The sequence below is a fragment of the Lissotriton vulgaris genome, chromosome 11 (assembly GCF_964263255.1).
Source record: "Lissotriton vulgaris chromosome 11, aLisVul1.2, whole genome shotgun sequence".
NCBI lineage: Eukaryota > Metazoa > Chordata > Amphibia > Caudata > Salamandridae > Lissotriton > Lissotriton vulgaris.
In genome coordinates this window covers 112,375,822-112,390,689 of record NC_141699.1, presented here as the reverse complement: position 1 = coordinate 112,390,689, position 14,868 = coordinate 112,375,822, and the positions used below count along the sequence as shown (strand labels likewise).

Genomic DNA, 14,868 nt, shown 5'->3' with positions numbered 1-14,868 from the left:
GTTTTTGTAAATTGATAATACTCTCTTAGTTAAAATGTTAGTGTTATTTGTGAAGGAGATACTACTAGATTATTGAACATTGCTTTGGCTGATGTCTCGCGTCGGATAGTCTGTTTTTCGTTTTACTGATGATGTAGTTTGTCACATGACCGCGTTACTAACCAATCACAGTGCAAGTATCTTCAAATACGGAAACTCGCTTGGCGTGCCGGTTGTGGTAAACATATTGTGAAGCTTGTTGGCATGAAGATTTGGATTATCGTATTCACAGGTCAGTTCTGTAACGGATTTAGAGGCCATCGGCAATGCGCCATTAATGGGATGAAAACGTGATGTATAACGCTTGTTTTTTTTCTTTTAACGCAGATCGCTATAAGCTATTGATGGATGCTATGTAGGTGTTTTTTCTTAGCGTTTTTTCAGAGCATCATGGTGAAAAGGTGTTGTTTAGATTCACTGAATCATGACACATTGAACACAACGGTCTGATTTTCCTTTTACACGTGTGCTGAGCACTCTAAAATCACATAATTACATGGTCACATCTGTTACATTTGGTTGATTATTGCATCAGATCATATTATGTTTTATTATTTGCTCCTTAGTACTGCTCCAAGAAGGGCTGTCATTATACCCGAAATGCATTGGAGTGGAATATGCTTCAGTAATGATGTTTGAATACATTTGAACCGTTGAATGAAAAAGAAATTCAAAGAAAATATGAACAATAAAAACACAAAGAAATATGAGCATAAACCAGTGTGAAATCCTCATTTTTGACAGAGGAGAAAGAGTGTGCCTATGGGGATGCAACTAATGTACCATTAGAAGCACGTTTCTAGTCTGTGCCGCTCTATGGCACAATTGGTGGATTAAAAATAACTTTGAAAGTATTATGTTGGTTGAACTTTGGCAGAGTGTGCATGGGATTGATAAAAGGACTGCTTTTGCTTTTGTTCCTTTCTGGTGGTGGCGTCTCCTGGCAGTTTGGGAGTTCCTATGAAGGGAAGGGTCAGTACTGATTTGCATAAGACCTGCCTTTGTCTAGAGTGGCACAGTGTGCGAAAAACGATAGGTTAGAGTGCTATGCACCCTGAGCAATTGTGGTTAGACTTTATGAAAGCATTCCTCCCCTCACATTTTGTCTGACTGATGCCAAACTTTTAGCCCGAACTGGAACTAACTTATAACTCTCAGAAAGTTTGGGGCTGGGACGAGGTATAAAACAGGACTGCTCCTGTTCTCTTCAGTAGTGGGGCCACTTCCTTATCTTGAAGGGTGCAGGCAACCAAATAGGCGGCAGAGAAAATATTTTATCAATGTACCTCGATGCTTTGTTAATGTACATGTGGCACCTAGTCTAAACAATGGTCCTAGTGTTATGAAGAGCCGACTTTTATATAATGGTAGTTAGAATCAGAATGATCTAGGAAAAAGTTGGCTTTGTTCCTATTGCACTCACTTAAAAATAGAATTAGTACTAGTCTGAGAACTTTACTACATTATAGTATACTGCACTGTTAGCCTATGGGGGTTGAAAGCCAACTCTTGAAAATTGAAGGGCATGCTGAAACTTGGTATGGTAATAATGTGAAGAAATCTGTAGGTGTCTGGGTGATTCTATGTCAGGACCGGAGGCTTCAGATTATGCTTTTGTACCTTCTTCGCTGTTTTATTCACAAAAGTCACAGCAGCCAAAAATACACAAATAACAGCCCTATCCCCGAACAAGGGTATGGGCAAACAAATGAGAAACATTTTTGTCCATCAACTACAACTCCCATGAGTATCATTAGGCAGTCCATAACATAGTCCTTTCTCAGTATCCACTTCAGGTAGATAGGGCGTCCCCTTCATTACCACTTCCTCTTTCTTTGCAGCCAGTTAAGTGGTTTTTATTCCTCTCTCCTCACTTTTCTTCATTGGTTGGGGTTTGATGGATTTGAAGTTGTCGGTTTTCGTGTCTTCATTATTGTGGAGTTTACTTTAATGCTCCGTTTTTCTTTACAGAGCCCTTTCTGGTCGCGGGAACTTTTTTACGTTCCTACGTGACTTTACCCGTTATTCGGCAGCCTCCGGCCGCTAGGGGGTGCTGGTGCGTCTCGTTCTCCTTGGTGCGATTTCCGTCAGGGAATTGCACTGAGGAGACCGTTTCTGCAGAGTCTTCCCCTGTCACCTCAACCAGACGCTCAAATTCGAGTCTGTATTGCCCCACAATTGTTTCAAACGCCCCGGTGGGGGTCTGTATTGCGGCTTGGCCGCGTTGCCACCTGCGGGCGTATGAGGGCACTCTGAGCCGATTGCGTCCACTCATTGGCCTAGCGCCCGGGGAGGTGACGAAGGCCCGGTCCTGTTAGGAGGGCCTGCGCGCTAGTGGGGTGAGTGCCCCCCATTATTCCCGGTTCCACTGGGCACTACATGCTGGCAGTTTCGCTCTGCCCCAAAATTTCTGCACTGGCTATAGCCAACATCCCTTTTGACTCGAGACCCCTTGGATTCCTACGTTGGATTTTGCACTAGGTGCCAGGTGAAAATGGGGGACGGGTACTACGAAGAAGAGGAGTCGCAGAGCTACCTTAATGACGACGAGTTCTACCAGGCTGTGGATAGCTCGATTTACAGATGCGACACAGAGATCGTAGGGCCTATGGAAGAGCGCCTCTCAACACGCATTATCCAGGAGTGCGAGAGGGTGGCTCAGGCACACTTAGGGGCTTCTGCTGGTCCAACAATACCTACGGGGAATACCCCCCAGCCCCTGAGAGACCCTGTAAGGAGGGGGCAATGAGTGGGACACTAGGTGTGGACAAGGACGCCTTTGCGAGATTGCGTGACGCATTCTTGGCCAAGGCGACGGATCCTGCCCCTGCGTCCTCACCGGCCCCGGGCCCTTGGGGCTCTGCAGAGTCAGCTCCTTTGTCTCCTGGACCGACCTCCCCGGTGGACACAGATGACGATGAGGATGGGTCAGAGCATTCTTGGCGGCCTTCGAGCTCTGCCGCCGAACTTCCACGGGATGATTCGGGTATGCTGGACCCGAATGAGATAATGCATCTGTGGTCCGCGGCCTGGACCCCTGGGGAGAAGGTGGCGAAGTTTGTCGCTGGCCGCCTCCGCAAGCCCTTGGAAAAGGAGGCGAGGAGTTGCTTGCGCGGGGAATGCCCCAGAACCATGTTGGAAGGGAAGGTTGCCCAGACCCCGGAGTTAGATCCGAAGATGGCCAAGTTTTTGGCGAAATTTGTCAAAGATCCACGCAAGGGCATTGACCGCTCATGGCGCTCGTGCCAAGATAAGCTCTTGGACGCCATAGGTCCCATTACCAAGATCTTGGACATGGCAGAGGAGGCCAAGGAGGCCGGGACAACCATATCTCCTGAAGTCCTCTCCAACTGGGCGCAGAGAGTAGTGGTGTTCCTGGGGAATGCAAATTGCGCTCTGTCGACAGAGCGGAGGAGATCCCTCTTAATTAAATTAGATCCTAAGCTGGGGGATCCGGCCTCTTCTGAGGTGGGGGCTGTAGCCCAGGGCGGCCTCTTTGGAGAGCCCTTCATAAAAGAACTGGGGAAGTTCGTTAATACCTTTTACGTCCTTGGATAGGGCCCAGTCGAGTATTAAGAAGGTGTTCCATCAACGTTTCTCCAGGGGGGGCGGTCGTGGAGGGGGCAGCGCGACCGTCCGTGGTGGTCAACAGGCAACCAACAGAAATCAAGGCCCCAGAAGAGGACAATATACCTAGTCACAGAACTACAACACCTTCTACCCCACCAAAGGATAACGTTTCCATGGACAAGAATGCTGCAGGCAACGCCTCCAATGGTGAGTGTTATACCTGCGGACCAAGTCCGGGTGGGGGGACGGTTGGCTTTGTTTCCAGATGCATGGGCCGCTATCACGGCAGACGCATGGGTTTTGCAAACCATAAGGGGTTTTCATGTACAATTTTACGATCAGCCCCGCCAGGGCAAACCGCCACCCCCTATCGTTTTCTCTCGTGCGGACGCCCTCTTGATCGACAAAGAGGTTTCAGACCTGCTTCGCAAGGGCGCCATTTGCTGCTCGGTTCAACACCCGGCTGGGTTTCTGAGCAACTTGTTCCTAGTGGACAAAACCGATGGGGGGAAGCCACCGGTAATCAATCTCAAAGAGTTCAACGGATGGTTGATCTACCGGCACTTCAAGATGGAAGGTATCCATCTTTTACGAGACATTTTGCTTCCCAACGATTGGATGGTGCGGTTGGACCTCAAAGACGCTTATTTGGTGGTCCCAATTCGTCCACCACACCGGCGTTTCCTGCAGTTCCGGTGGCGAGGTCAGGTGTTCGAGTTTACCGCCCTTCCATTCGGTCTTTCCTCAAACTCACACTGGCCCCTGTGTCACGGAGGGCTTCAGCCCGGCGTCCATTGATGGTGACCCACTGGCTGTATTTCTGCGTGTTGGCGGGGATGGGAGCCCGCGGGACCGTGTCCCTTTCCCCTAGACAGACCAGGGACATGGCGGCCGGTTCCCAATCGGGCTGGTATTGTTCGCACTCTTCGGCTTCTTCGTGGCCCTGCTCCTCTCCTAGGGCAACGGCAGTGATCTGGCGGTTCACTGGACTCTGGTTTTTTGGGCAGTTTGGATCATTGGCGTAGTGGCCGGGTCGCTGGCATTTGTGGCAGACCACGTTGGAGCGGAATCCTGGTCGCGTCGGAGGGCTTCCTCTTCCGGCCGGGGGGTTGCTAGTGGGGGGCACCGTGACGGTGTCCCGGCCCCGACCCTGGCCTCCTCCTCCCCCCCCCCCCTCCGTGGGCGGTGGGGCCCTTGGGAGGCTCTGTTCTGTTCGCTTGGCCAGCTCCGAGGGACCCATGTGCTCTCCCATCGGTCTGCTTCGATGGCGAGTTTCCGAGGTTCGGTCAGCTTGCTATCGAGGAGGTGCTGCCTTAGTTCTACGAAACAATTATTGGAGAGGTGCTCCCACACAATAAGGTCGAATAATTGCTCGTAGGTGGTGACCTGGCTGCCTTTGATCCATCCCTCGAAGGCTCGGCTAAAAAAGTTCACGTACTCCACCCAGGTGGTACCAGGGATTTTTTTTACAGTCTCGAAATCGCTGCCGGTACATCTCGGGCGTGAGCCCATAGCGAGTGAGGAGGGCGGCCCTCATGTGTACGTAGGATGTTATCTCGTGGTCGGGGAGTTGCAGCAGGGCAGCTCTTCCTTCGTTGACGAATCTTCCCCATAACCCGTCTCCCCTGTCTCTCCGCGGGATTCGGTGGGAGGTCATGGCTACCTCGTAGGCCTTAAACCATTGCTGGATATCGTCGTTCCGGTAGTATTCTCGGACGACGTCCTTGGGGATGCGGACCTTGGGGTCCGTAGGGGGAGTGGAGCTCTGGTTCTCGGGGACGCCGAGGTCTTTGTTTTGTCGTTGAATTTCTAGCTCTTTCAAATTGCGCTCATGCTCGTATGCTAGTCTCTTTTCCTCCAGCTCCCTCTGGCTCTTTTTCTCTTCTCGTTCTTCCCGGAGCCGTAAGTGTTCGAGTGTTATCTTTTGTTCTGCCAGTTTTAGTTCTCCGTCTAAGCGGAGTCGAGCCAGCTCCAACTCGTGGAGCCGGCTTTTCTCCCGTTCTCGGGCCTCTTCGGACGAGAGGCCCGCTCTTCTTTCTTCTACGGGGGTGGTACTTGTTTCTGCGGTCTCAATGTTTTGATTTTGGGGTGGGGACACTTCCGTCTCCACCCAAGATTCCAAGGCGTGCTTGAGGTCATCCTTCGTGCTCAGTCCCGTGGTAGCGATGCCCAAATCTATGCAGAATTGTTTTAGTTCTTTGTGACTGTATTCTTCCAGCCGTTCCATCTGAAATTTTTTCGGTTGTTCCACTCTCTTTTGTCGTCATTGCTGCTGTGTGTCGTGGGGCGAGTTATTCTCTGTACGATTATGCGTCGGCGCAGATCGCGCCGCTGGCCACCAATGTTAGTCGAGGACCCGGAGGGTCGGCCGAGCAAGGGGGAGAGGTCTCCTGGCGAGGGCCCTCTCCTGTAATCGTACGGACGAGCAACTTCCCCCCCCACAGATGGACACCACACCAAGATAGGTTACGTACACGTTTATAGGTATTCTTAAGCAGGTTAACTTGACGATACAGTGGGGACCAGGATACGAGGATCCTGTCAATTCTAGTCTCTTTGGAGAAGGGGGTAGCGGGACAGTCTTAGTACCGGTCCGGTACAGGGGTAGCAGGTGTGGAGCTCACAATCCTCGAGCTGGAGGGTTCGCAAGGAGGGGCCGCGGCAGCGCCAGCAGGCCTTCAAGAGGGTTCACGACGAGGATGAGCCGCGGCAGCGCCATCAGGCCTTCAAGGTGGTTCACGGCGAGGATGAGCCGCGGCAGCGCCAGCAGGCCTTCACGATGGTTCACGACGAGGATGAGCCGCGGCAGCACCAGCAGGCCTTCAAGATGGTTCACGAAGAGGATGGGCCGCAGCAGCGCCAGCAGGCCTTCAAAGATAGTTCACGAAGAGGATGAGCCCCGGCAGCGCCAGCAGGCCTTCAAAGATAGTTCACGAAGAGGAGCCGCGGCAGCGCCAGCAGGCCTCCAAGGATGAGTTCGTCTCGGTGTCTCTCGACTCCAGGATACAACTGCCTTCCTGCTCTGGAGCTCCCCCAGTTATAGGTCTGGCGCCCTTTGATGTCTGGACTCTCGCACTTGGAGGTCGGGAGGTCCGGGATGAGGGAGTCCAGACACCCAGCAGGGGGGTGGAGCCAGCGCCCAGGGAGGCTGGGGGCGATCGAAACCTGGCGGAGGGGAGCCATCGACACTCCTTCTCCCATTGACCCGCCAAGTGGTCTCACCACCCCCTGGGTGGATGGTGGTGCCTCGATGTCGGGGCTTGGCTGGGTTGAGGCCGCGGCCGACCCGAGGCCACGAGGTCTGGTCGTGGAGGGTCCAAAATGGCAGCTGGGCCGGAGACAGTGGTTTGAGAAGGGACCCGGGCCAGCTGAGACTGTTATGATCATGAGCCAAGGTTCCGTCAGGGAAGAGCTGGGTGTTGACCCGGCGGGCTGCCGATGTGGTTCTGGTCCGGGGAACAGGGGTAGCAGGGGTTTGCGACCCGCCATGCGGGGAGGGGTCGGGCATGCCACGAGGCCTGTCCAACAGTGTCACATTTGCTAAAGTTATAACTATTGGCATTGTAAATGACTAAGCTATTAATTTCGCTATTTTCAAAAGCAAAACATAAATAAAAAATGTGTCATTTACAATACCAATAGCTCAAACTTTCCTAATTCGAGACGTATTGCATTGCAAATGCTTGTTGATTTTGGACTGCGTTGAAAAAAGAGAAGGAAGGGATAATACTAAGTACTTACTACAAAGAGAAAATGTATGGATTCAAAAATAGTGTTCACACAAACCGAATGGTCTCAATGACCGTATTGAACTGTCCTGTTACCTATAATGAGTTTGCATGTAAGGACTGGTACATCCTTGGTAACACGTGGGATCCCTGTTATTGTTTTACTGTACATATGTTTCAAATAGACCATGATCGCCATGAATGTCATTAACATACACGGGCACATACACACCCTACATCATTGATTAGGGGTTGCTTTTTTATTGGTGCAAGTTTTTGTTTTTATTTTTGTTTTTGTAAATTGATAATACTCTCTTAGTTAAAATGTTAGTGTTATTTGTGAAGGAGATACTACTAGATTATTGAACATTGCTTTGGCTGATGTCTCGCGTCGGATAGTCTATTTTTCGTTTTACTGATGATGTAGTTTGTCACATGACCGCGTTACTAACCAATCACAGTGCAAGTAGCTTCAAATACGGAAACGCGCTTGGCGTGCCGGTTGTGGTAAACATATTGTGAAGCTTGTTGGCATGAAGATTTGGATTATCTTATTCACAGGTCAGTTCTGTAACGGATTTAGAGGCCATCGGCAATGCGCCATTAGAGGGATGAAAACGTGATGTATAACGCTCGTGTTTTTTCTTTTAACGCAGATCGCTATAAGCTATTGATGGATGTTATGTAGGTGTTTTTTCTTAGCGTTTTTTTAGCGTTTTCTCAGAGCATCATGGTGAAAAGGTGTTGTTTAGATTCACTGAATCATGACACATTGAACACAACGGTCTGATTTTCCTTTTACACGTGTGCTGAGCACTCTAAAATCACATAATTACATGGTTACATCTGTTACATTTGGTTGATTATTGCATCAGATCATATTATGTTTTATTATTTGCTCCTCAGTACTGCTCCAAGAAGGGCTGTCATTATACCCGAAATGCATTGGAGTGGAATATGCTTCAGTAATGATGTTTGAATACATTTGAACCGTTGAATGAAAAAGAAATTCAAAGAAAATATGAACAATAAAAACACAAAGAAATATGAGCATAAACCAGTGTGAAATCCTCATTTTTGACAGAGGAGAAAGAGTGTGCCTATGGGGATGCAACTAATGTACCATTAGAAGCACGTTTCTAGTCTGTGCCGCTCTATGGCACAATTGGTGGATTAAAAATAACTTTGAAAGTATTATGTTGGTTGAACTTTGGCAGAGTGTGCATGGGATTGATAAAAGGACTGCTTTTGCTTTTGTTCCTTTCTGGTGGTGGCGTCTCCTGGCAGTTTGGGAGTTCCTATGAAGGGAAGGGTCAGTACTGATTTGCATAAGACCTGCCTTTGTCTAGAGTGGCACAGTGTGCGAAAAACGATAGGTTAGAGTGCTATGCACCCTGAGCAATTGTGGTTAGACTTTATGAAAGCATTCCTCCCATCACATTTTGTCTGACTGATGCCAAACTTTTAGCCCGAACTTGAACTAACTTATAACTCTCAGACAGTTTGGAGCTGGGACGAGGTATAAAATAGGACTGCTCCTATTCTCTTCAGTAGTGGGGCCACTTCCTTATCTTGATGGGTGCAGGCAACCAAATAGGCGGCAGAGAAAATATTTTATCAATGTACCTCGATGCTTTGTTGATGTACATGTGGCACCTAGTCTAAACAATGGTCCTAGTGTTATGATGAGCCGACTTTTATATAATGGTAGTTAGAATCAGAATGATCTAGGAAAAAGTTGGCTTTGTTCCTATTGCACTCACTTAAGAATAGAATTAGTACTAGGCTGAGAACTTTACTACATTATAGTATACTGCACTGTTAGCCTATGGGGGCTGAAAGCCAACTCTTGAAAATTGAAGGGCATGCTGAAACTTGGTATGGTAATAATGTGAAGAAATCTGTAGGTGTCTGGGTGATTCTATGTCAGGACCGGAGGCTTCAGATTATGCTTTTGTACCTTCTTCGCTGTTTTATTCACAAAAGTCACAGCAGCCAAAAATACACAAATAACAGCCCTATCCCCGAACAAGGGTATGGGCAAACAAATGAGAAACATTTTTGTCCATCAACTACAACTCCCATGAGTATCATTAGGCAGTCCATAACATAGTCCTTTCTCAGTATCCACTGCAGCTAGATAGGGCGTCCCCTTCTTTACCACTTCCTCTTTCTTCGCAGCCAGTTAAGTGGTTTTTATACCTCTCTCCTCACTTTTCTTCATTGGTTGGAGTTTGATGGATTTGAAGATGTCGGTTTTCGTGTCTTCATTATTGTGGGGTTTACTTTAATGCTCTGTTTTTCTTTACAGAGTCCTTTCAGGTCGCGGGAACTTTTTTACGTTCCTACGTGACTTTACCCGTTATTCGTCAGTCTCCGGCCGCTAGGGGGTGCTGGTGCGTCTCGTTCTCCTTGGCGCGATTTCCGTCAGGGAATTGCACTGAGGAGACCGTTTCTGCAGAGCCTTCACCTGTCACCTCACCCAGACGCTCAAATTCGAGTCTGTATTGCCCCACAATTGTTTCAAACGCCCCGGTGGGGGTCTGTATTGCGGCTTGGCCGCGTTGCCGCCTGCGGGCGTATGAGGGCACTCTGAGCCGAGTGCTTCCACTCATTGGCCTAGCGCCCGGGGAGGTGACGAAGGCCCGGTCCTGTTAGGAGGGCCTGCGCGCTAGTGGGGTGAGTGCCCCCCATTATTCCCGGTTCCACTGGGCACTACATGCTGGCAGTTTCGCTCTGCCCCAAAATTTCTGCACTGGCTATAGCCAACATCCCTTTTGACTCGAGACGCCTTGGATTCCTACGTTGGATTTTGCACTAGGTGCCAGGTGAAGATGGGGGACGGGTACTACGAAGAAGAGGAGTCGCAGGGCTACCTTAATGACGACGAGTTCTACCAGGCTGTGGATAGCTCGATTTACAGATGCGTCACAGAGATCGTAGGGCCTATGGAAGAGCGCCTCTCAACACGCATTACCAGGAGTGCGAGAGGGTGACTCAGGCACACTTAGGGGCTTCTGCTGGTCCAACAATACCTACGGGGAATACCCCCCCAGCCCCTGAGAGACCCTGTAAGGAGGGGGCAACGAGTGGGACACTAGGTGTGGACAAGGACGCCTTTGAGAGATTGCGTGACGCATTCTTGGCCAAGGCGACGGATCCTGCCCCTGCGTCCTCACCGGCCCCGGGCCCTTCGGACTCTGCAGAGTCAGCTCCTTTGTCTCCTGGACCGACCTCCCCGGTGGACACAGATGACGATGAGGATGGGTCAGAGCGTTCTTGGCGGCCTTCGAGCTCTGCCGCCGAACTTCCACCGGACGATTCGGGTATGCTGGACCCGAATGAGATAATGCATCCGTGGTCCGCGGCCTGGACCCCTGGGGAGAAGGTGGCGAAGTTTGTCGCTGGCCGCCTCCGCAAGCCCTTGGAAAAGGAGGCGAGGAGTTGCTTGCGCGGGGAATGCCCCAGACCCACGTTGGAAGGGAAGGTTGCCCAGACCCCGGAGTTAGATCCGAAGATGGCCAAGTTTTTGGCGAAATTTGTCAAAGATCGACGCAAGGGCATTGACCGCTCATGGCGCTCGTGCCAAGATAAGCTCTTGGACGCCATAGGTCCCATTACCAAGATCTTGGACATGGCAGAGGAGGCCAAGGAGGCCGGGACAACCATATCTCCTGAAGTCCTCTCCAACTGGGCGCAGAGAGTAGTTGTGTTCCTGGGGAATGCGAATTGCGCTCTGTCGACAGAGCGGAGGAGATCCCTCTTAATTAAATTAGATCCTAAGCTGGGGGATCCGGCCTCTTCTGAGGTGGGGGCTGTAGCCCAGGGCGGCCTCTTTGGAGAGCCCTTCATTAAAGAACTGGGGAAGTTCGTTAATACCTTTACGTCCTTGGATAGGGCCCAGTCGAGTATTAAGAAGGTGTTCCATCAACGTTTCTCCAGGGGGCCGGTCGTGGAGGGGGCAGCGCGACCGGCCGTGGTGGTCAACAGGCAACCAACAGAAATCAAGGCCCCAGAAGAGGACAATATACCTCGTCACAGAACTACAACACCTTCTACCCCACCAAAGGATAACGTTTCCATGGACAAGAATGCTGCAGGCAACGCCTCCAAAGGTGAGTGTTATACCTGCGGACCAAGTCCGGGTGGGGGGACGGTTGGCTTTGTTTCCAGATGCATGGGCCGCTATCACGGCAGACGCATGGGTTTTGCAAACCATAAGGGGTTTTCATGTACAATTTTACGATCAGCCCCGCCAGGGCAAACCGCCACCCCCTATCGTTTTCTCTCGTGCGGACGCCCTCTTGATCGACAAAGAGGTTTCAGACCTGCTTCGCAAGGGCGCCATTTGCTGCTCGGTTCAACACCCGGCTGGGTTTCTGAGCAACTTGTTCCTAGTGGACAAAACCGATGGGGGGAAGCCACCGGTAATCAATCTCAAAGAGTTCAACGGATGGTTGATCTACCAGCACTTCAAGATGGAAGGTATCCATCTTTTACGAGACATTTTGCTTCCCAACGATTGGATGGTGCGGTTGTACCTCAAAGACGCTTATTTGGTGGTCCCAATTCGTCCACCACACCGGCATTTCCTGCAGTTCCGGTGGCGAGGTCAGGTGTTCGAGTTTACCGCCCTTCCATTCGGTCTTTCCTCGGCCCCTTGGTGCTTCAACAAGCTCCTCAGGCCGGTGGTGGAATTTTTGCGGAGCCAAGGTATCCGAATGATAGTCTATCTGGACGACATCCTGTTGATGGTGCAGTGCCCGGTACAATTGGATATTCAGCTTCGCCAGACGATATCCTTACTCCAGGATCTGGGGTTTGTTATCAACAGCGGGAAATCCGTACTGGTCCCATCTCAGTTGGTGGTGTTTCTCCGGTTTACCGTGGATTCAGTGCGATGCACTCTGAGCCTTCCCTCCAAGAAACTAGGGAAGATTCGCCACATCCTACGGCAGACGATCTCTCGGTCGCATACCTCCCTCCGTCAGATTGCCCGGGTGGTAGGTCTACTCTCTTCCTCCATCCAGGCAATCTTTCCGGGGCACCTACATTACCGCGCCCTGCAGCGCCTCAAGGCGCATCACCTTCGTTGCGGTCTGTCTTACGATCAGGTGGTTCCCCTGTCGCAAGAAGTCAGGGAAGAGATGAATTGGTGGCTGACACATATGGAGGCCTGGAATGGCCGAGCGATTTTCGGTCCTGTCCCCGACCTGGTGATAGTCAGACGCCAGCCGAGCAGGTTGGGGCGCCCGCTGTGGAGAGTTTTCCACAGGCGGCGCTTGGTCGTCCGGGGAACAGGAACTTCATATAAACTGCCTGGAATTGCTGGCCGGGTCCTTCGCGGTTCGTTGTTGGACCAAGGACACGGTTCGGTCCTGCGTTTTGCTTCGCATGGACAATATCTCGGCTGTACGCTACGTCAATCATTTAGGAGGGCCTCGTTCCAAGGCTCTTTCAGATTTGGCGAAAGATTTTTGGAATTACTGCCTGGAACATCAGGTTTCAGTGACGGCGGAATATTTACCGGGTCAGGACAATCAGGTGGCGGACTGGCACTCTCGACATCTGCGAGACTCCAGCCAGTGGAAACTGGACCCACAAGTGTTCAGGTGGCTGAGCAGCACCTGGGGCCCGTTCTCGGTGGACTTTTTTGCGTCCCGCCTGGACTTCCAGCTCCCTCGTTTCTTCAGCTGGAGGCCGGATCCCATGGCGGAAGCCACGGACGCTTTTCTCCAAGATTGGAGCGGGGAGAGGTCTTACAGTTTTCCCCCGTTCTCAATGATCCTGAGGGCGGCTGCCCATCTTCGCCGCCAACAAGCGGACGTGGTCTTGATAACTCCATGGTGGAGGTCACAAGTCTGGTTTCCGGTTCTTCTGGAACTTTCTTGGGATTCTCCAATCCTACTCCCCCGGTTTCCGCGGCTTCTCAGCGCGGACGGGGAACTCCATCACCTGCTCACTCAGAGCTCGCTTCACCTCATGGCGTGGAGGCTTTCGGGCGATGTTGGTCGCTCCCGGGCCTTTCGAGACCAGCTGAGAGCTTCCTCTCAAAGGCCTGGGCAGGCAGCACGACGAAACGTTATCGCTCTGCCTGGAATAAATGGTCACGTTGGTGTCTTCGACGGGACCTGGATCCCGTGGTCGCAGGCGTCGTTCCTGCGTTAAATTACTTGGCGGAGTCCGCTTCGGCTGGCCTGGCCTACCGCACTATCAATGCGATGCGGTCGGCGATTTCGGCGGGCCATCAACCGGTGGCTGGAGTACCACTTGGAGAGCATTCCTTTGTGTGTCGCCTCCGGCGAGGAGTTCGACTGTCCCTGCCTCCAGAACCGCGTTATTCGGTTCTTTGGGATGTTAACCTGGTTCTCAATCTTTTTTTGTCATGGCCTCCGAATAAGTATCTGTCCTTGAAAGAGCTTTCAGCAAAGTTGGCTATGCTTCTATGTCTGGTTTCATGCAGGCAAGTGTCAGATGTGCGCGCTTTGGATGTCGCGGCGAGAGTTTTTTCCCCGGATGGGGTGATTTTCACGTTGGGGCGTCGCACGAAGTGTGCTTCAAGGACGATTTCCTACCCATACTTCGTGGACACCCCCAAGTTGTGCGTGGTACAGTGTTTAAAAGCTTATGAGGAATTGACCTTGGAACTTCGTCCTCCGGGCGAACGACAGCTGCTAATCGCGCTGCGCAAGCCGCACAAGGCTCTCTTCTCCCACCATCGCCAGATGGGTTCGGTGGGTAATGCAGGAAGCAGGCATTGACACGAAACAGTTAGGTGCTCATTCGGCTAGAGGGGCCATGGCCTCGAAGGCTTTCTCTTTAGGTGCCAGATTGGAGGATCTGATGCGAGCTGCAGATTGGTCTTCGGACTCCACCTTTAAAAGGTTTTATTTCAAACCGGTGATTGATATTGCTCATTTGGTGGTGAGTAAGCTTTGAACTAGCATAATCTGAAGCCTCCGGTCCTGACATAGAATCGAAATTTGCCTAGCAGTGTAACGGTAAGTTTCAATTCTATTAAGGACACGAAGGCGAGGATTATCCCTCCCGGACTTCCTGGGGAGTTTTGTTCCCACCCGTACGGCAGTAAGTACTTAGGTTTTCCAGTTCTGTGATTGTGACAGTTGTACATAGTGCATTATATGATTACGGTACATTGACAGTTTTTCCCTTTCACTGCTGACGCTGTGATATCTTTCGTAGGAAATGATGGCGCCAAGCAGGACCAATAAGAACATAGCGTGCCTCGCGCGAAGAAAGAGGAAGTGGTCATGAAGGGGACGCCCTATCTAGCTGCAGTGAATACTGAGAAAGGACTATGTTATGGACTGCCTAATGATACTCATGGGAGTTGTAGTTGATGGACAAAAAACGTTCTCATTTGTTTGCCCATACCCTTGTTCGGGGATAGGACTGTTGTTGTTTGTGTATTTTTGGCTGCTGTGACTTTTGTGAATAAAACAGCGAAGAAGGTAAAAAAGATAATCCTCGCCTCCGTGTCCTTAATAGAATTGAAACTTACCGTTACACT

The 14,868-nt window shown here is 50.9% G+C and overlaps 1 protein-coding gene and 1 pseudogene across 6 annotated transcripts in view; both read left to right on the top strand.

Annotated features, from left to right (window-relative positions):
* The window catches only part of RNF185 (ring finger protein 185), a 121,106-nt gene that overhangs the window by 49,732 nt on the left and 56,506 nt on the right, over window positions 1–14,868 (top strand). The gene's annotated exons all lie outside the window — the stretch shown is intronic.
* Window positions 10,172–14,737, top strand: LOC147679078 (uncharacterized; annotated as a pseudogene).